Source organism: Sus scrofa, chromosome 7, assembly GCF_054392235.1.
Source record: "Sus scrofa isolate SSC_HxYL_T2T_F1_AM1 chromosome 7, Sscrofa_HxYL_maternal_Yorkshire_Landrace_v2.0, whole genome shotgun sequence".
Classification (NCBI taxonomy): Eukaryota; Metazoa; Chordata; class Mammalia; order Artiodactyla; family Suidae; genus Sus; species Sus scrofa.
In genome coordinates, this window is record NC_139389.1 from 824,212 (window position 1) to 844,957 (window position 20,746).

Genomic DNA, 20,746 nt, shown 5'->3' on the forward strand with positions numbered 1-20,746 from the left:
AGGCCGTGGGTTGGATCCCTGGCCCGCTCAGGGGCTTAAGGCTCTGACGTTGCCACGAGCTGTGGTGTAGGTGGAAGACGCAGCTTGGATCCTGCGTTGCTGGGGCTGTGGTGTAGGCTGGCAGCTGCTACTCCGACTCAACCCCCGGCCTGGGAACTTCCATGTGCCGCGAGTGAGGCCATTAAATAAGAAAAAAATAAAGAACAAGAAATGGGAGCCCTGATGCTTTTGCACAGACGTCCTACAGAGCCTTCTGCCCGGGTGTTCCCGGCCACGACGCCCGCGAGGCCCGCAATGCAGCAGAGTCTCAGATGGGACCCCTTGGCCCTGCCTTGTGGAGCACAGCGTCTGAGCAGATGCTCCAGGAAACAGGAAGGACGACCCTCCTGGAAGCCCAGGCTGAGCCTCCTTCCTGTGAAAGGGGGGACCCTGGGGAAGGGATGGAAGAGCTGCTTAGTCCAAGGGCCCAGGGTAAGCGCCTTGTGTTTGCAAGAGAACAGCACTGGGGGCAGGCTGGCTGGTGCCCAGCCGGGGGACAGGGGCCAGCAGGAGGTGGTTGCAGGGCAGGGATGGGCAGGCTACCCCTCCTCCCAGCCATCCTGCTGCTCCCTTCCTGGGGAGCAGCCCCACCACAGGCAACAGCCCCTCCCCTCTGCCTCGCAGCCTGCAGGATGTGGGCAGCACCCGTTCTGGTCACCCGCCTCTAAAGCTGGCACATCCTCCTCCCCGTGGCCTTGCTGTGCAGGTTACGTAGAGCGGGAAAGAGCCTGGCCTGGTGTCCCACGACTACGCCGAGGCTGCGGGTTCCATCCCCATGCACACTGCCTGGGGACGGGCACTGTCGGTGCCAGCTCCCCAAATGGCCCCTGCGGGCACCCTGCTGGCCACGCCTCACACGGAGGCCCGCGGGCTCGACCTCCTTCCCGGGGCAGCTCAGGACCCCCGGGTGGCCACGGGGCTCCGTCCACCCTCGGGAGAAGGAGGACCTCGGCGATGCTTGCACCCCGGGGAGGGGGCCGGTGGCCCCACAACTAGAGGCTCTTTCTTGGTGAAAGTCCAGGCAAAACCCCTGACTTGCTGAAGACCCTCCCCTGCTCTGCAAGTGACGGTCGTTTCCAAAGGAGGCTCCGGGAAGCCGGGGGACGAGCCGACCTTGAGCTGGGTCTGCGCCCCGCCCGCCTGCCAGCCCATCGGGAGAGACCGTGGCCTCGGACCTCCGGACCCTCCGCTCCAGCAGCGTCTGGTCCGTAGTGACCACAGCATCGCACGTGCAACCACATGTGCCGGAGGAAAGAAGGGGGACACAACGCAGACGCACACGTCGCCATTTCCGCGGGCCCATTTCTGCAACAGCGTCGACAGGCTGGTAGCTCTCAGAGGCCAAAGCCCGAATTTCCTATAAAATGACACTAAAACCCGGGGCTCAATTTGAGGACTGACTCCAGAATTCAACCTACGAGAACAGCGTGTTTCAAACTAAGGGTCTCACCCCATTCATGGGTCACGACGTCCATTAGTGGCTGTGACCGGCGTTGTCCTGCAACAAAGAAAACGAAGGGACGGGGACAGACCAGGTGACGGGGAGGAAGAGGGGGTCAGAGCGGGGCGGAGACGTAAGCACAGTTCTGGGACCTTAGGCTGCGCACGGGGACGAGGCGGGCTGGGAGCAGAGCGCCTTTCTGATGGCAGGTGGCTCCAGACAGCCTTTGCCCCCACGGCTGCTTTCACCCCGGGGGAGCTGGGACGGATCCCAGGCCTTGCGGCGGCTCCCGTTGTGTTGGCAAAACCCTCTGGGATGCTTTATATCACCTCAGTGCAAAGGTTTCAACTAAAGCACAAGTTTCTGGGTGGAGTCCCCAGGCCCCCGGAGTCTGCCGTTTGTTACCTGGAGGTAAGGAAGCCACACTGGGGCTAAACTGTCCTCTTCTCAGGGACCCGAGAGCACGCACGCCTGACCTTTCGGAAGGAGCAGCCGGCAGGGCCTGTGGTCCCCACACAAAGTCTTGGGTCCCAGGGCTTATTTCAGGACGAGGAAATCTGAGCTGGGAACTGCAGTCTCAGGAGCCCCAGAGTAAACAGGACCCAAGGCCAAATGAGCAGCCCCCCCCACGGGTCTCGGCCTGAGAGGGGGTCTCACTTCCGCTCAGAAAAGGTTGTTCCTTCCGAGCTGCTCTAATTGTCTCAAAGTTCCTGCTTTCACACCCCCCACCAAAAGCCTCCTGTCGCCTCCAACTACCGATCCTAAAAGCCAAAGGGAAGAGAATTCCGCTCCCCTCAAAGTTCCCGAATTGACCGCTTCAAGACGCACAGCCCGGGATCCCACCCGCCGGAACCTCCGGAGGGCCTGGGTCAGGATTCAGGACCTCCTTCGGCCCAGCATGCTCTCGTCACTGGCTTGATCTCACACAAAACAAAACGAGCCACCGGGCCGGGCTATCAGACGGAGGCCAGCAAACCCAGCGCCCTTTGAAAGAACTGGACCCCAGTATCACCGCTGCCCGGCCTCCCACTGCCTTAGGATTGACCTCCTGGGGCGGGGGGGCTGCCACCAGAGACCACGTCTCCAGGTCGGGCGGGGGTGGGGGGCAGAGGAGCCCAGAGCGGGTGGCTCCGTGCTGGCAGGTCTCCAGACAGACACCATGCCTCCCGCGGCCCCTCCCTCAAGGGCGCTGGACTTGGCAGCAGGAGGGTCCCCAGCGGGCACCCTTCTCTCTGGCCCTGCTGGAACCCTAACTAGGCCTCTGCATCCTGGGCCTCAGCTTCCCAGCCCAGCTCCTGACCTGCCGCCCCGCCTCCACGGGCGAGTCCACGCTGCAGCGTTCTCAGCCAAGCAAGACAGGGCCTCATCTGCTGGCGACCCCGGGGCCGCAGGGGCTGCCCAGCCCCGTGGCTCCACGTCAGACCCGTGGAAAGCAAAGGCGGCCTTCTCTGGGGCAAAGCGCCCGCACGGAGAGCGTGGCAGGTGTACAGTGACTGTTCTCAGGAGACCTGGGTCTGTGAACGACCCAATTCACACCTCCGTGCTCGCCGGGGCCCCGCCCTCAGCCTCGCCCCACCCCAACCTGGTGGCCTGAAGGTGCTCGGGTCTCCTCGGGAACTCAGTTTGACGCCTGTGCTGGGTCTCGAGGGGGCAGGGACGGCTTGTCCTCTGTGCTCGCGGGGTCCCCCACCACCTTGTCAACAGCACGGGTACCAGCGCCCAACAGGGCAGGACAGCAGGGCTCCGGCTCAGCCTTCAGCTCCGTCCCTCATTCATCAAACACGCACATTCTGCACCGGGCACCCGGGGTCGCTTCCTGCCCGAGGGGCAACCAGGGCCTGCCTCCCCGACGAGATGAGAGGCCTCTGGGCCGGCGCTGGTCCAGGAGGCTGGAGTCCTCAGCAGCCCCCATGCTGGGTGACGCCAGGCCGGTTGCCGTGGGAGGAGCCAAGCCTGCACAGCTTTTCAGGCGCCCGGCCAGCTGGGCTCCAGGATGGGACCCAGTTCTGTCCCTGCCACTCTGCACCCCCGGGCACCCCTCATGTGTGCAGGGCTGTGCAGGTGGGGGGCACAGGCTGGTTCCCAACCCCTGTCCCTCCAGAGCCTGGGCTTGAGCCCCCACCCCCATGTGCACTTGGTGTGCGGAGCCCGCGTCTGGTTAAAGTGGAGAAAGCGGCCACTGGCAGGAGCTCTCACTGGGGCTGCAGGACGGGGGACGTGGTCCATCCCCAGGAGCACGGGGTCTGTGGGCCTCCCCAGAGGAGGAGTGCAGACCAGGTTCCCAGCAATGGAACCGAACCCCCGCCCCAGCTCTGCTCCCCCTGTCCGGCCCCTTGCCACGTCCTCCCTGCTTGCTGGCTGTGCTCAGGCGCTGGCCTTCACCAGGAGGGGCTCACGAGGGCCAGGCCCGCCCTCCACCCTGTCTCTGGGTCCCACCCGGCCCTCCTGTCATGTGGCCGGTCCCCCTGCAGAGTCTGGAGGTTGAGTGGGGGCTGGGATGGCGCCCCCAGGGCCCTCCCCTTCTAGTGGATGCAGTTGCCTACAGATATCTGCTGTCCCTGGGCTGCGTCCCCGGGGAGCTGGGCAGGTGGAAGCAGCCACACTCTGGGTCACGCTGGGAGTCGGGGTGACAAGCACGGGCCCCACGGACGGCTCGCTCCTGCCCTCGTGCTCCCACTCTCGCTGGGACTTTGCAGCAGAGGAAGTCACCTTGCGTGGAAGTCAACTAGTTGGCTCCACCAAGGTCACTGAACTGGGTGTGGAGAGGCCAACGGGGCCCTCACGACCCGCCCCCCAGGCAGCTAGCCTCATGCACCTTTATGGGGAGGGGTTCCCCCTCAACCCCGGGGCCACAGTATTCACAGCCGCCACGACACAGCCTCAGCAGGAAGCAGAGCCGCACAAACAGCAGGGACGTCTTTGTGGCAGGACATCAAGGCACCTGGGAGTCACCCCAGGCTGCAGCCTCCCTGCGAATCACCCGGAAGAGGGAGCTAGAAAGTGGCGCAAAGTCAGGCTCTGCCAGGAGAGGGCGGCGGAGAGACAGTCCTGAACGAAGGCTCCTGCCTGGACCAGTGCCCTCAGCCAGCATCCTGCACACTCACCGCCAGCCTCCCGCACACTCATCTCCAGCCCCAGCACGCCCACCTCCAGCCCCCGCACATTCACACTCCAGCACCCGCACACTCACACTCCAACTTCCTGCACACTCATTCTCCGAGTTTCTAGGACAGTGGTTGGAGGAGGGACTCGGGCCCCTCGGCGGAGAACGATGGTGAGGCTGCTCCGGGATGTCTCCAGCTGTTCCACGGGTGGCTCTGCCGTCCAGGAAGTCAGGCCCACGAGCTTCCTGACAAGGCCAGCCCTTGGGCCGGGGGCCACGACCCTCTCTCGAGCTCTGTCCCAGCCAGGGGACACCCTCCTCTTCCAGGCAGCAGGTCCTTCGAGGCCCACCGAGCTGTCAGCCATGCTCCACGTTCAGCCTTCCCGGCTCACAGCCCTGAGCAGCTCCTGCCTCCTGACGGGATCCCGGCGGACACACGGCCCCAGTGGCTACCGTATTCCCTGAACACGGCACTGGCTCCCTGCACCCAGACGAGGGAGCCCATGCCAGCTAAGGACGTGGAAACGGGCCACGCAAGGACGGCTGTGTGGAATCGAGGGCACAGCAGGAAGTGGGACCTGCTGCCCGCGTGTTCCCGACTTGCTGGCCCCGGAGACGGGCTTGGATCTGCTCGGCTGGACTCAGAAGACAGACAGACAGAGAAAAACAGGCAAAAGCTATGGGGGCGGGGAGGGCGGATGCCAGGTCTACCTACGAAAGAACCTTCTAGGGCTGCAGCCCTGGGGATGCGCATGCTCTGCCTCCGCTGCCTGAGGCTGCCCGGCACGCGCCCTGAGCGGGGGCCAGGCTGGACAGCCGCCCGGGACGGAGCCACCGAGGGCCCGGGGGCACAACGGAGAGACGGTCCACGCAGTTCTGAGAGGTCCCAACCAACAGGATGGAGAGCCGCCCACTCCAAAGAGAAAACGACAGAAAAGCTGCATGTCAACAGCAGGGGCTTTGACCTACACCCGTCTCCACATCACCCTCACATGGATGTCGCCAGCGGCGCCACCTAAGGAAGCTTCTCACTGGTTTTAGTATCTTGGTGCGGAAGGTCTGCCCGGCGAAAAGCAACGCAGCAGCGACAGCGCCCAAAACACAGTTATGTTGGGCTCCACATACACTAAGGCTCATGAACCAAATACGCGTCAACTAAGGTGAAAACGAGTATTGCCAGCAGCTATATAGTGTATAGTTCTATAGTTAATTTTTAATTTGATCATAAAATCTCATTTGCTGTTTTTTTTAATCTTTGGGACCCAGGGCTACTTAACATAGACATTTATAATGTACTAAAGTTACTGGGAGACTATTTAAATAGTTAGCATTAAGCGCACATGAATTTATAGTTCTATAAATGTCCTCTTGAACTGCATAAGCTGTAGTCCTCCAGCAAACAAGCCAGGATACTCAAACCTCCTTTTATCATTATTTCCCAATCAAGAAGCAACGCTTTTATCTTCACTGACCGTTACATCAAAAAAAGGTCTGGCTAGTCAATAGGATAATTTAATAACTATTACTTGTCTTTTGCCTGGCACTCTGAATACAGCTGTGAGAAGGGAAAACATAGCATCTGCCCTGACTAACGAAGAAGTCCTGCTTCATTACAGAAAGTGCCACAGCCTCCGAAAGTGGCTGGGGTGCAGAGCAGCTGAGCTGAGGCTGGGGGGGAAGCTGAGTCAAGCAAGACTTCCTGGGAGAGGGGAGACATGCTGAGCCCTCAAGGCTGGGACAGGGAGTGGGGTGCAGGGAGGGGATGGCACTAGTCCAGGTGGAGGGGATGGTACTGGTCCAGGTGGAGGGGGTGGTACTGGTCCAGGTGGAGGGGGTGGTACTGGTCCAGGTGGAGGGGGTGGTACTGGTCCAGGTGGAGGGGGTGGTACTGGTCCAGGTGGAGGGGGTGGTACTGGTCCAGGTGGAGGGGGTGGTACTGGTCCAGGTGGAGGGGGTGGTACTGGTCCAGGTGGAGGGGGTGGTACTGGTCCAGGTGGAGGGGGTGGTACTGGTCCAGGTGGAGGGGGTGGTACTGGTCCAGGTGGAGAAGGTGGTACTGGTCCAGGTGGAGGGGGTGGTACTGGTCCAGGTGGAGGGGGTGGTACTGGTCCAGGTGGAGGGGGTGGTACTGGTCCAGGTGGAGAGGGTGGTACTGGTCCAGGTGGAGGGGGTGGTACTGGTCCAGGTGGAGGGGGTGGTACTGGTCCAGGTGGAGGGGGTGGTACTGGTCCAGGTGGAGAGGGTGGTACTGGTCCAGGTGGAGGGGGTGGTACTGGTCCAGGTGGAGGGGGTGGTACTGGTCCAGGTGGAGGGGGTGGTACTGGTCCAGGTGGAGGGGGTGGTACTGGTCCAGGTGGAGGGGGTGGTACTGGTCCAGGTGGAGGGGATGGTACTGGTCCAGGTGGAGGGGGTGGTACTGGTCCAGGTGGAGGGGGTGGTACTGGTCCAGGTGGAGAGGGTGGTACTGGTCCAGGTGGAGGGGGTGGTACTGGTCCAGGTGGAGGGGGTGGTACTGGTCCAGGTGGAGGGGGTGGTACTGGTCCAGGTGGAGGGGGTGGTACTGGTCCAGGTGGAGGGGGTGGTACTGGTCCAGGTGGAGGGGGTGGTACTGGTCCAGGTGGAGGGGGTGGTACTGGTCCAGGTGGAGGGGATGGTACTGGTCCAGGTGGAGGGGGTGGTACTGGTCCAGGTGGAGGGGGTGGTACTGGTCCAGGTGGAGGGGGTGGTACTGGTCCAGGTGGAGGGGGTGGTACTGGTCCAGGTGGAGGGGATGGTACTGGTCCAGGTGGAGGGATGGTACTGGTCCAGGTGGAGGGATGGTACTGGTCCAGGTGGAGGGATGGTACTGGTCCAGGTGGAGGGATGGTACTGGTCCAGGTGGAGGGGATGGTACTGGTCCAGGTGGAGGGATGGTACTGGTCCAGGTGGAGGGATGGTACTGGTCCAGGTGGAGGGGATGGTACTGGTCCAGGTGGAGGGGATGGTACTGGTCCAGGTGGAGGGATGGTACTGGTCCAGGTGGAGTGGGTGGTACTGGTCCAGGTGGAGGGGGTGGTACTGGTCCAGGCGGAGGGAACCATGTTGGGTCACAGAAAAGCACAGCAGGTTCAAGACCCTGAAAACTGCAGACGGGTGGTGGCCAGGCTGGAAGGGGCACCAGAGCTGAGGAGAGACGTGTGCAGGCCAGGCGGGGACCAGATCCTGGGGCCTCAAAGCCACGTTACAGATCTGGGGCTTTATTCTTCACCTTACTTAACTTTGTTCTATTTATCTTTATTTTTCCATCTCAGTGTTGTAATCCATTAACCCCTGTGTGTGTGTGTGCGTGCGTGTGTGTGTGTGTGTGTATGTTTATTGGGTCTGGATGTAAGAAGTATTTCTTACTATTCATCCTAGTCCAAAAATACAGAAAATAGTGCTATTTGTCTGTAGACCGAGAAACCATTTAAGGCCTTTCGGTCACGATAGGACCAGAAAACACTTCAAAGTTCTGTCCTGGTTGCGGAGAAGAAAGCAGGCTGGTGAGCGAGCCTGGGGCCGGGGAAGCACCTGCAGGGGAAGGGCTGCCTGGGGTCGGGGTGGTGCCCTTGGGGATGGGAGCAGACCGCTCTGGGAGACCCTCCGGGAAATACCACGATACGAGACGCGGCCACGGACGCGTGTGCAGTGAGGTGATGCAGGAGCGAGGTCGGCCTTCCCGGACCCCAGCCTGAAGGCCAGCTTTGCGGCGGGGCCATCGTCTGCCAAAGGGGTCAGCAGAGGAAGCACGTGAGCCTGGGGAACCAGAGGCTCCCTTTGTGGCACGTCGGGCTGAGTTTCGGCCATTTGGAGATGCTGAGTAAGTGGCGGGAGCCCCGGCTGAGGAGTTGGGAAAGGTCAGGCTCAGAAACGAAGCCTGACGGAGACGTGATTCTGTGTGTTTTCTGAACACCCGGCATGTGGCAGGCGCTGCACCTTCCCTCCTGGACATGCAGTAGCGGACAGGCGTGACCACTGCCCCCTTGGACCTGGGAGCAAGTGCCATTTAAATGAAAACGTACATCATGGGAGTGGAGACGCTTGCAAAGGGGCAGTTTTAGACCAGATGAAACGGGCTTAGAACTGCAACATCCAGGGCTGAAACAGCACAGGCGGCAGAAGAAACGAGGAGACGGACCAGACCAACATCTTCCCTAAGGAGCCAAGAAGGAAACGGGCTGCGGGGCTCTGGGGTGGGGTGGGGGGCCAGCCGGACCAGCAGGACACATTCGTCTCCTGCTTGGCATCGAGGCTCGGTGCCCCGACTCCCCAGGCTCGCTCTTGGAATGAACCCGGGAGCAGACACGGAAGCTCTGCGTTCCAGCAACAGCGCCCCAGCCTCCACCATCAGCGTTACAGAGCAACGTCAAAGGCCAGGGCCAGAAACCACACTGAAAACGATACCGTGTCACCTTCCAGAACCAGGCTTGTTTTGGAGATTGGACACGGACCAGGGCTGTCGGAAAAGACGACACATTAAAGACAGGAGCATTTGAACAAAGAGGAAACTGAAAGATAAGGCTGGCGCACTTTCCTGGCATCCCGGGCAGCTCCAGATGCTACCGGGGCGGTGCATGCTTCCCCTCCAACCTCTGCATGGAGAGGTGCGGAACCACGCGTTCGGGCCTTTTCTGACATGGTGCAGCCTCCCAGCGGGAGAAACCCCACTCCCTCCAGACTGCTGGCAAGTCCCACTCACACGGAGAGGTGATCAGAGAGCTCGGCCAGAGGGGTCGCCTCCAGAGCTGAGCCTCCGCCTCGCAGCCCCAGCTCCCGGGACCGCGGGCTTCGAAGCCTCCTGGATGTGAAGCCTGCGGCAGCCCTGGTTATCAGCGTCTGCCGGGGGAACTGACGAGAATCAGGGGAAATGCAAAGAGCAAGGCAGGGCCCTGGACTGTGTCCTGGAGCCAAAAGGAAACGGACATCAGTAGAAAAACAAATAAGGCCTTTCCTTAACGGCATTGGACGCTGTTAATCCCGCTATTGTCCGACGTGTCCCAAGTGACCCCTGCAGGAAGCTGGATGGAGAATACACAGGCATTCTCGCTACTACTTCTTCTTCTTCTTCTTCTTTTTTTTTCCTTTTTTGGCCAACCCACAGCACATGCAGTTCCCGCTCAGGAATTAGATCCGAACCGCAGTTGCCACTGAAGTCGCAGCTGCAGCAACACCGGTGATCCTTAACCCACGGTGCCCGGCCAGGGATTGAACCTGTATCCCAGCACTCCAGGGACACAGCGGATCCCACCGCACCACGGCAGGAACTCCTCTTTTTTTTTTTTTTTTTTTTTTTTTACAAATTTTCTCTAATTCTAAAATTATTTCCAAAAATGAGCAGTTTCTGCTCAATGAAATGTTTAAAACCACTAAATAAAACTCTAATTAACTGAGACTCTGAATCATCAAAGCAGGTCTCAGAGTCTCCACTGCTGATAATTTTTTCAAATAGACTTTGTTTTGGTTTGCGAGCCTAAGTTTAGATGAGGTAACATCACCTCCAGGACGTCAGTGCTAATCTTTGAAACATTCTGACACTTTGTTTCCCCAAGTTTTTCTGCACTAAACATACCAAATCACCTGGCTTAGACCTGCCCCTCCAGGAGAAGCCTAGACATGCACGCTCGCATGTGACAGCCAGCAAAAGCACTTCGGTGGCTCCCCAAAACATGAGTCTATCTTTTTATTTTATTATTTTAAATTTACTGCCTATTCCTCCAATGAAATATTTTTTGCATACTTGATTTTTTGTAATTTTATGGCCACACCTGCAGCATATGGAGGTTCCCAGGCAAGGGATGGAGTCAGAGCTGCAGCTGTCGGCCTACCCCACAGCCACAGCAACACCAGATCTGAGCCACGTTTGCAACCTACACCACAGCTCACCACAACACTGGATCCGTAACCCACTGTAATCTCACGGAGACTATGTTGGTTCTTAACCTGCTGAACCACAACGGCCAACTCCCTTAACCACTTTCGAATGGTGCGGTTGAGTCTACAGCCACGTCCACTAACAAAGCATCTATAAACGCACAGACCCACACCCTCGCGCTACTGATTGGCTCAGCAGAAACATGTTACTGAAGCAAAGCATGGTATGCAAAACACCGGATTGTCCCACTGCGGTGACGCCTTGAGTGGCATCTGACTATATCATCAGGAAACACTTGTCTCCTGTCCCAGTTCACTCCATTATTTGTACGGGCACCAAGTGTTACTCGTGGAAGAGTTTGCCAAAATCAGCAAAGTCAGCCTAAAGAAAGCCTGGACGTTTGGCTCTGAAAAATCTTTTCTGGCTGGACCCTTGTGCCTCCCTCCCAGCCCCAGGCGGGATGCTGAGCACAGAGGCTCTGTGTGAAGCCTGTGCCTGGGGCCCCGCAGCGGGAGAGCCCTTTCATCTCGTCCCTCTTCATGTAAATGCAGGTCAGCGATGCATAATGACTTCAGCATCTTGCCGAGACGCAGGGAGATGAACTCCGCGGGAAACGCAGGATTCAGAACGGCCCTGATCCATCAAGAGTGGCCTCTCTGCAGGCGCGCTCGGGTCTCACTGCTGCAGCCCCTGCCACTCAAGAGCTGCTCCAACCCAAACTCGGTCACACGAGAGAGCAGGCTGCCACATGGGGCCACAGGTGTGCAGAGCCCGCCGATGCTGGGAGCCCCCCGTGTCAAAGCTAACAGACATGGCACTGCCGGGCGTGTCACAGATGCACCAGGTGGGCCAGTCCTGTCCACTCCCCCCGGTTCCCTTCCCCTGAGACTTTGAGGAGAGTCATTCCGAGCAGAGGCTTTAATGCAGGCACCCTCCATGCACAGCAAAGTGCCGGCGACGCTGGAAAAAGCACCAGGCAAGGCAGCAGCGCAAACCGAGAGTAAACTGTGTTGAAGCGAGTTGTGGAGAAGCATCAAAGCCGATGGCTCAGATCTGCATTCCTGAAAAGATTCTTCCAGTCCTGCTGGCTAATAGAAGACACGGTCCCTTCAGAGTACAAATGTGTGGCACTTGACAGAAATAATGCCTATGGACGTGACCGTCAGAAAGGGACAAACAGCACTGATTCCATCACACCCCCCAGCCGTCCAGCCTACAGAACGGAACGAAGGGAAATGCCCCGGCCCCTAGGACCCAACTTGGGGCACAAGGACCAGAAGGTCTCAGCCGTGCTGGACAGCAGGGGGCGATGTTGGCACACGCTGGGGGACAGTGCCCAGACACCTGCTGAGGGAGAGACGACCAGAACTGAAGTGGGTGCCATGTCCCCAAAGGGCAGGAAGGCAGGGGACAGACGGGACACAGCCACTGTCCCCGAGCTGTTTGGTCTGCTCAGACAAAGGGGCAGCTGGAGATCATGGTCATCCCAGACAGAAGCAGACGGCTCAGCTGTCCAGGGTCACAGAGAAGCATCAGCACTCAGCCGAGTAGGATGCAGGGACAGAGAAGGGTCTGGGACAGGCTGCACCCCCATGCACCTGCTCCAGCTCCCAATGCTGCCAGGATCCTAGCTTTTGTATTCTGCCTTTTTTCTTTTTTTTTGAATGGACCTGGAATCCTGTTCTTTGGATGCAACTTTAGCATCCGCGTCTCCCTCAGCCCACCCCGGAGGACCCACATCAGCCGAGTCTAACGGGAGGGGGCACAGGGAGAGCCTGCGTGCACCAGGACGGCCCACCCCACCTCCTGTCTCTGGCTCCCAAGCCCAGTTCATCAGCAACCCCCTAGACAGCCACGGCTCAGGCTCCACGGCCACCGCCCTGGACCGGCCAGCACCCTCTTCTCTCACCTGAGCCACCACTGAAGCCTCATCCCTTCAGCGTCGTCTCCGCCTAATAGCCAGAGCCAACCAGCCAAAGGTATGTCAGCCCACGCCACCCACATGGACGCCTCCTGGGGCTTCTCGTCTCACTCAGAGCAAAGGCAGAGCCTTCCCAGCCCCTGACCAGACGACTTGCTGCCCCTCTGATTACTGTCCCGCTTGCTCGACCCACCGCAGCCACTACGTCCCTGCTACCCTGGAACCACCCAGGCACAGCCTGCCGCAGGGCCTGGGCACTTGCTCCGTGCAGTTCCCGGGGCCCCGCCCCCCAGACTTTTGCTCAGAGCCTCCTGCTCTGCCTTTATTTTACTTACAGCCACCGACAGGCTGCACGTTCCACTCACCCAGCTTGCTCACCAGGCTGCGAGGACTAGGTGTCCCCCGGGCCAAACCATGCCTGGTATACAGCTGGTGCTCAACAAATCACAGGCCCATTCTTTTACGGGTGAGATGATCACCACTGCGTGGGCCACACGGCCCAGCAGGAGAGGGAGAGGCAGGAGACGCTGAGAGCCCATGGAGGGGGCGGTAGCAGTGGCTGGGGGGTATTCTCCCAGCAGGCCACCCGTCGGGGGTCCGGGATCCGTCCAGTGGCTGTGACCATCCATATTAAAACACTAGAGAGAGAGGACTGCTCTGACGAGAGTAAGCAAACATGATAAGGTAAGGACCACGGACCCAGTTCCCGTTTCCAGGGTGCGTGTGCACGTCTGTGCTCGGTTCCTGCAGCGTAAGACACTCTGCCTCTCACCCCCCTCAGTCCGTCGGGGAGCCTGTCACAGACGAGCCCCTGGCGTGGCTAAGATGACCCCGTGTCACCAGCGCTGCAGAGACGAAGCCTCCCTCCCGACAGAAAAGCTTCGGGAGCCCGTTACACGTGCCGCTGTGCTTGCGTCCAGCGCGTCTCTTTACTCCTTTTTCGGTCTTTCTGCTCTTCTGGTTGCACAGTTTCTACCCGTCTGTCTTCAGAGTCTGTCTCCTTCTGCCAGATCGAGCCTGCTGTTGACCCACTCGTGAATTTTTCACTTTTGCTCTCACGCTTCTCGACACCAGACTCCCCTTCAGGTCTCATTTTGCTCTTTCTGTCTCTTAAGTGACACTCTGTTCTTATGAGGCATTTTTTCACCCCTCCTTTAATTCTTTCTCTTATGGCTGCAGCCATGGCGTACGGAATTTCCTGGGCTGGGGATCAAACCCATGCCTCCGCAGGAAGCCAAGCTGCTGCAGTCAGGTTCTTAACCCACCGTGCCACAGCGGGAACTCCCTCCTTTAACTCCTCAGACACGGTCGTCCTAGTTCCCTGGACACAGGTATAAAACCTGCTCTGCGGAGTTCCCGTCGTGGCGCAGTGGTTAACGAATCCGACTAGGAACCATGAGGTTGCGGGTTCGGTCCCTGCCCTTGCTCAGTGGGTTAACGATCCGGCGTTGCCGTGAGTTGTGGTGTAGGTTGCAGCCGAGGCTCGGATCCTGCGTTGCTGTGCCTCTGGCGTAGGCCGGTGGCTACAGCTCCGATTCAACCCCTAGCCTGGGAACCTCCATATGCCGCGGGAGCGGCCCAAGAAATAGCAACAACAACAACAACAACAACAAACAACAACAACAAAAAAAGACAAAAGACAAAAAAAAAAAAAAAAAAAAACCTGCTCTGCGTCTCTCTGGCTGCTAGGCCCCCAAGGCCATTTCTACGGCCTCTTTTCCCCTGCGTAGCAACAGGCGGCTCTTTCCTTTGCTTTTGGTGGCTCATGATATTTGTTGGAAACGGGACGGGGACAGGAGACAGTCACGACTTTAGGCACCGACTCCCTTTGCGCCCCCACCTGGAAGGTCCCTGCAGATGATCCAGGGAAGCCGCGTCGTGCATCGGGCCATGTAAACTCTTAATTTAAACTGAATCGAGGCTTCGTTGTGTTGAGTGGAAACAGGACTCAGCGTGTGCTCCAAGGCCGGCCCCTCTCAGGGCCCCACGCCCTCCTCTCATAACCACGGGTCCTGGACCCACCTCCTGGGTTTCTTCTGCTGCAGGTTTTAATCATGCAGCACCGCCCGTTGACAGATGCTCAACAGGACGCCTGAGGCAGCTGCCATTCATTATCGTTTAATACTGCCGCTAGTTACGCTACCACCAGCTCAACTACCAGGTAGTATGGTAATACCATCACCAGTTAAACCATCAGAGTAGTACTATCATTAGCAGCATCATCAGCAGTTAACTATCAGCAGTAATGCTATCATTGGTTAAACTAACAGCAGTAATACCACTGCTGGTAATGCAATCGTTAGTAGCGCTAGCACTAGGTACACTAGTAATACCATCACTGAGAATGCTATCACCAGTTAAACTATCACTAGAAACGTTGGCAGCTACTGTCTTTCGCTCCGATGATGCTTGGGACCGAATCGTCAGGCTCCCCTTTGCTCAAAGCTCCCTGAAGCAGAGGTCCTGTGAATAGTGCTTCTAAGTGACCCTTGACCTGGCCATTTCCCATCAAAGACGGATCTTTTGCTCTCTATTTTTAAATTATTTCCATATCCATGAAACACAATTTGCCAGAGCCCAGCCCCTTGGAGGCTTCGGGGGGCTGAGTGCTGGCTGGCAGGAAGGCATTTTAACAACTGGGCATGTCTTTTTTGTCTGATTGATTTTTGTTGGTTTTGAGTTTTGCTTTTGGTGGCATGAAATTACCTTAATCCTTCTGCATCAAGCCTAGTTCTGAGAGGCTGACTCAGGTGCATTTACCTGCAGACAGTCGTGCCCTAAACTACACTGGCTGCATCTCATCTTAGTCCGAGATCATTTCCAGTCTGACCTGGTTTCCAAAAAGTGAATGCCTTCCACGTTTACTGTGCCTGTGCCACCACCTCTCAGGGTTGTAAGGCATAGAATACACATTCTTCCATTAGAGAAACATGGCATTCTAGAACTGCCTCTTACTAACTCATGTCCCTGAATGAGTGACAATCCCCAAACCATCAGCTTTCTTATCTACAAAACGAAGGGGGCAGTAGTACTTTCCTCCTGGACTGCTGCATGAGTTAAATGAGGTAGCCTAGGAGCCGACGAAATAACTGCTCACTAAATATAACTACCATTCCAATCAGAAAATCATGCCCTGGAGTTCCCATTGTGGCTCAGATGAGGAAGCGGGTTCGACCCCTGGCCTCGCTTAGTGGGTTAAGGATCCGGCGTTGCCGTGAGCTGTGGTGTAGGTCGCAGACGTGGCTTGGATCTGGCGTTGCTGTGACCGTGCCGTAGGCCGGTAGCTACAGCTCCGATTCGACGCCAAGCCTGGGAACCTCCATATACCGTGCGTACAGCCCTAAAAAGCAAAAACAAAAAAGGCAAAAAAAGAGAGAAAATCACGCCTTTTCTAAGACCCAACAAGAATGAAGACTGTAAACATTACAGCCAGACTGGGGTCGATCAGAAACTGTCACGGGGCATGTATGCCCCCCATCCCCTGTCACCCCCGCCCCCACTGTGCTGAGCCCCAAGGCCTCTGGGCTTGAGAGGGAGGAGGGCTCAGCCCAGCAGCCCGCCCACAGCCACTCAAGGGCCTCCAGCCTCCCGCAAAGATGCAGTGGGACACACTGAGTGCTCGGGTCTGGTGCTCGGCCGGCAGCAGAGGTTCCCTGTTGCACGGCACCGACTTAATTAAGCAGGAGTTTTATGAGGTGGCTGGCAAGTCCCCAAGGCCCGGCTCAAGGTCCCGGATTTATTGAGCTCTGACTGCAAGCTGACAGCTCCCAGCACGCACGCAACAGGGCCCACGTTACAAGCCAACGTTGCAGAAGAGTCCTTCCAGGCAAAGCGAGGCTCCCAGTCTCCCGTGGGGGCTGTCGCTTTGTGGCAGAAAGGAGACATGTGGAAGGAAAGACGGGGAAGGTGACCCCGAAGCACAGTCAAGGCCACAGCCCAGCAGCCGAGGCCACAGGGAGTGGAGTTTCAAAGCAGGAACACCTGAAAGGAGGGGCTTTTCCTTCCAGCGTCTTCTAGGTCGTGGCAGGCTGAGGGCTGTGACAGCTGAGTCTGGTTTCAAGAACGGGAGGCCCAGGGCCCGTCCCCCGTCTCGGAGCCTCAGGAAGTTCAGCCTCCATCGGCCCGAGAAATGGAGGGAGTGGGGAAGACAGACGAAAGGCCGGCACACCCCACCACTCACATCTGCCTCGGGACATCTGGGGACGTGGATTTTAAGACACACTAAATGCTTTGTGGAAAACCCAGAGAAAGGCACTTGCAGACGTGCAAGTTCAGGCTCAGCCCACGACGGAGTCAGAAGCTCACCAGGGTCTAGAAGCAGCTGCCTCTGGAGACTTCCGACGCCAACACGCCCCGCGCCCCCTGCGAGACTGGGGAGCAAAACGGAAGCCGAAAGACGCGGCGGCTCCTTGGAACTTGCGGTAAAACACGAAGAGCATGTGTGTTCTCTGTGTGAAGCCACGGCGCTTCGACCTGACTCAAAGCAAGCGCACGATCCCCGGGCTAGGCCGTCTCGAGGTCCTGCGAGACACACGGGTGCTGCGGCCAGGGGTCGGGCAGGGCTCTCGAGACCCTGTTAGGGATTAGGGACCGGCTGCTGTAGAGAAGGTGGCTGTCCCTCCTCACCGTCCCACGGCGACATCCTTTCATCCCCCTGTCCCCTGGGAACCGTCCACATCACCCCTTTCACCCTGAAAGGCGTCTGGACCCAGAGGTGGCGCTCAACCATGGACCCATGCCGCTTCTCCTCCTTCAGACGCAAGTTCCAACAACGGGCACAGCCCTCGAGCCCTCCACGGGCCCTGGTTCCAAAGTGACCCACAGCCCAGGACACTTGCGCTCTGTCCCACCCCGGTGGCAGGGTCAGCCTTGTGGCCTCTCTGGCCGCCCGCCCAGGCCCATCTCTTTGGGATGGTGGCATCATGCTGACTGCGGGAAGCGATTCCCCGGCGCGGTGGCGCAAAGGTCAGGCCTCTGCTCTTTCCAGCCCAGCCCAGGAGGCCCATCTACAGTAGGGGCAGTTTCCAGCCTCCTCACTCGGTTGCCATGGGAGCAAAAACCCAAGGTCCTCGTTCTCGTGACACTTACAGAGGCCCCCGGAACACCCCAGACGTCCTGATGCGAGATCTGGGAAGTCAAGGGAGCGGCTTGGATGGAAGATGAAAGAGCTCGGTGCCCGCGGCCCTCAAGGCGCCCCCCGTGCCCTCTGTGCTGACCAGCAAAACCTGAAGCTCTTCTGCACGGCCTCTGGGACCTGGCCGTACAGACCACACACCTCAATTGTCTCCACCAAACAGCAGGAGGTCCCGGTTACCTTGCTCACGGACGGCCGGGCCGGCTCTGCGTGGGGCACCACGTGTCCCCAAGCTGCAGGGTCCTTCTCAGGCTTTACTGGTCTGAGGCAATGAATTGGTCAAAGGTATTGGAATTAGATCAACAGGACTTAGATCCAAGCTCTGTGACCCTGAGTATTTTAACTTTTCCAAACACAGCAATACTGGTCAAGCAGAACAAACGGAGCACAAGTGGACAGCAACATACCTGAGGCGCTCAAAGATCGAGGAGCTTCCTGCTCCCACACACGCAGGGGCTCAGGGGCCTAGGCTGGGAGCACCTGGCCCTCTCGGGCCCACAGCGTCCAGGGCAGCTGCGGCCACGGCCACGCCTTCTGTGTGGAGCAGGCGGAGAGACCCCCCAGCCCGGAAGCGGCTCTCACATCTCGGCTCAGCTCCACGGGAGGAACTTAACGGCCTTGACCCAAGTACTGCAAGGGGGGTGGGAGAGGTGGCGCCTGCCGGGGGCCACATTTCAGCCAACATTTACTTCCAGGACCGAAGGGATGCGTGGCTCTGGCTCAGAACCCGCGTCTCCCACCCCGGGGTGACACTGCCTCTCCCAGGTCACTGCCACAGGAAGTCAGGCTGAGTGGTCCCAGGACCAGTCAGCCCTTGAGAAATGGGAACCCTTCCTACTTCGAATGCTTTCTTGTCTGCTCTCACACCTGTAAATGCCATCCTAGGTGGGTCCTTTCCAAAACAACGCCACTAGCTCCACACACACCCACCCCTGAGCCCCACAGCAAAACCCCCAACCGGCCTTTGGTCAGTCTGCGTGAGTATCAGCAAACACCTCAGGATTCTGACGGCCACACAGGTGCCCCTTCCAGGGTGCAGGCGCAGAAGTTGCCACGTTAGGGATCAAACACGTGCCACAGCAGCAACCTGAGCCCCTGCAGCGACAACACCAGGTCCTTAACCCACTGCCCCACCAGGGAACTCCCGTGTTCAGTACTTCAAGTTCATTCGTAGCCTCGGAAACCTAAACCCAGGTGTCAGCGCACGGAGTCCACAGAGGAGACCAGTGTCTCCAGTTAGAAAGGAGCGAGCCCACGGTCGGCCGCAGAAGGGAGCAGGCGGGACTGAACTTCAGAGGCCCCGGCCTTTCCCGCCCTGCAGCTCAGACCCGCCTTCCCGCTGATCCGTGGGAAAAGGAAGCCGGCCAGTGAGCAGAAGGGTGGCCTGTGAGCCGCTTGCTTCACAACACTGGCTCGTGGCTCACAAGGACAGCCTGGTGCCTGCCCATGGCCGCTCCGCCTTGTCCCCCCACCCCCTCCCGCCTCGACCCCTTCCAACCCCCTCCTCTAGCCCAAGCCCCTGCCCAGCCTGCCTGGCATCACCCCCTCCCGCAGACCTGCCACACAGGTCAGCTCGGTCCCCAGCCGGGCTGCGGTCCTGAGAGCAGGAGAAAGCTCTGGGTACTGACTGAGGACAGACCGAGGGCACGAGGCACCGAGACGAGATGCGCCTGGAAAGGTCCGCCACGGACCGCGGCTAAAGCTGCCTCAGGGGCAGCTAGGCCGCCAAGCGCCAGGGCCTGAAAGGGAGGAAACTGGGACACAGGCCGCAGCCGGACACCCCGCAGGCAGGACACTCAGAGACAGGGGCCGGTCCCAGAAGGACAGGTGCTGGTCCCAGAAGGACAGGTGCCGTACGGCTGCAGGTGGGTGGGGCCCCTGGAGTTCCCGGTTCACAGAGATGCAGGGGGCTGCGGGGGGGCCATCGGGCTGAACCGGGACGGTTTGGGTCTGGGAGGATGAGGAGGCTGCGGAGCGGATGGGGTGATGGCTGCTCAGCAGTGTGAACGTGGCCAATAACCCTGAACGGTGCGCCCGGAAATGGTTAAAACGGCTCATTTCATGTTCTGTATCTTTTACCACGAAGGCACACATAAAAAAACAAATGGTCAAGGAGTTCCCGTCATGGCGCAGTGGTTAACGAATCCGACTAGGAACCACAAGGTTGCAGGTTCGCTCCCTGGCCTCGCTCAGTGGGTTAAGGATCTGGCATTGCCATGAGCTGCGGTGTAGGTTGCAGACGCGGCTCGGATCCCGCGTTGCTGTGGCTGCGGTGTAGGCCGGCAGCTACAGCTCCGATTAGACCCCTAGCCCGGGAACCTCCATATGCTGCGGGAGCGGCCCTGGAAAAGGCAAAAAGATTAAATAAATAAATAAGAAAATAAATGGTCAAGACAGCTTCCCTCTGCGTGTCATGACCACAGGTCTGAGAAGGGAGCTGGGAGGCCAGACCTCCACTGGGCCCCTCATCCTAGAGGCCTTTAGGTAAAGAGCAGGCTGCTGGCCTGGGCCCCATGGAGACCCTGCAGCCCCCATGCCCCCTCCTCATCACTCAGGCTTCGCACAGGAACGCAAGAGGTGGGACTGCCATGGCCTCTCCTTTGGGAGGGGCGTCAGAAAAGAAATGTGCTCTTTCCTGGGGTAGGAGTCACCTCCCCTGCCTTGGTTCCTCCTGTGGGCAGGAGGCTCATCCCCAGGCCGAGGGTCTAAGCCTGCAGCTGGGGTGGTCGGACCGTCCATCTTTCTGGCCCCACATCCACCCCAGGCCCATTTCTCTGCACTTTCACTCAGTTATTTCTGGGAATCTCAAGGGGTGTCCTATGTGAAAGAGAAGAACCTTCTGGACGGCCAGGTGGGGGCCCCCCAGGACTCACTGCAGCCCCTTTGCAGACACCACCCGTGGGCTGAGCTGCGCTGGGCTGGAATAGTGGGCTCCCCAGGAAAGTCCAGAAGACAGGCATTGTCAAGGCGTGCCCTTAAAACTCTTTTCTCAAATAGGTCATGTTCACCCAAGAAAAACCCTGAAAAGCTGTACCAGCTTTCTGAATCTTACAAGAGGGTGTGAAAATCCCCCTGCCCCCAGCCTCCTCCTTCACTTGCTGGCTCTAGCTTCTCCTTCCTTCATGAACTGAGCAAAGCGGGACCCGTCCCAGCAACGCCCGGCACCAGCTCTGAGCAGCGCTGTGAGAAAGACAAGGGCCGCCCAAGCGTGCGGAGTC

At 58.8% G+C, this 20,746-nt stretch overlaps 1 long non-coding RNA gene across 7 annotated transcripts in view; it reads right to left on the minus strand.

Annotated features, from left to right (window-relative positions):
- Positions 1 to 20,746, minus strand: part of LOC106504293 (uncharacterized) — a 93,364-nt gene that overhangs the window by 21,907 nt on the left and 50,711 nt on the right. The window lies entirely within an intron of this gene.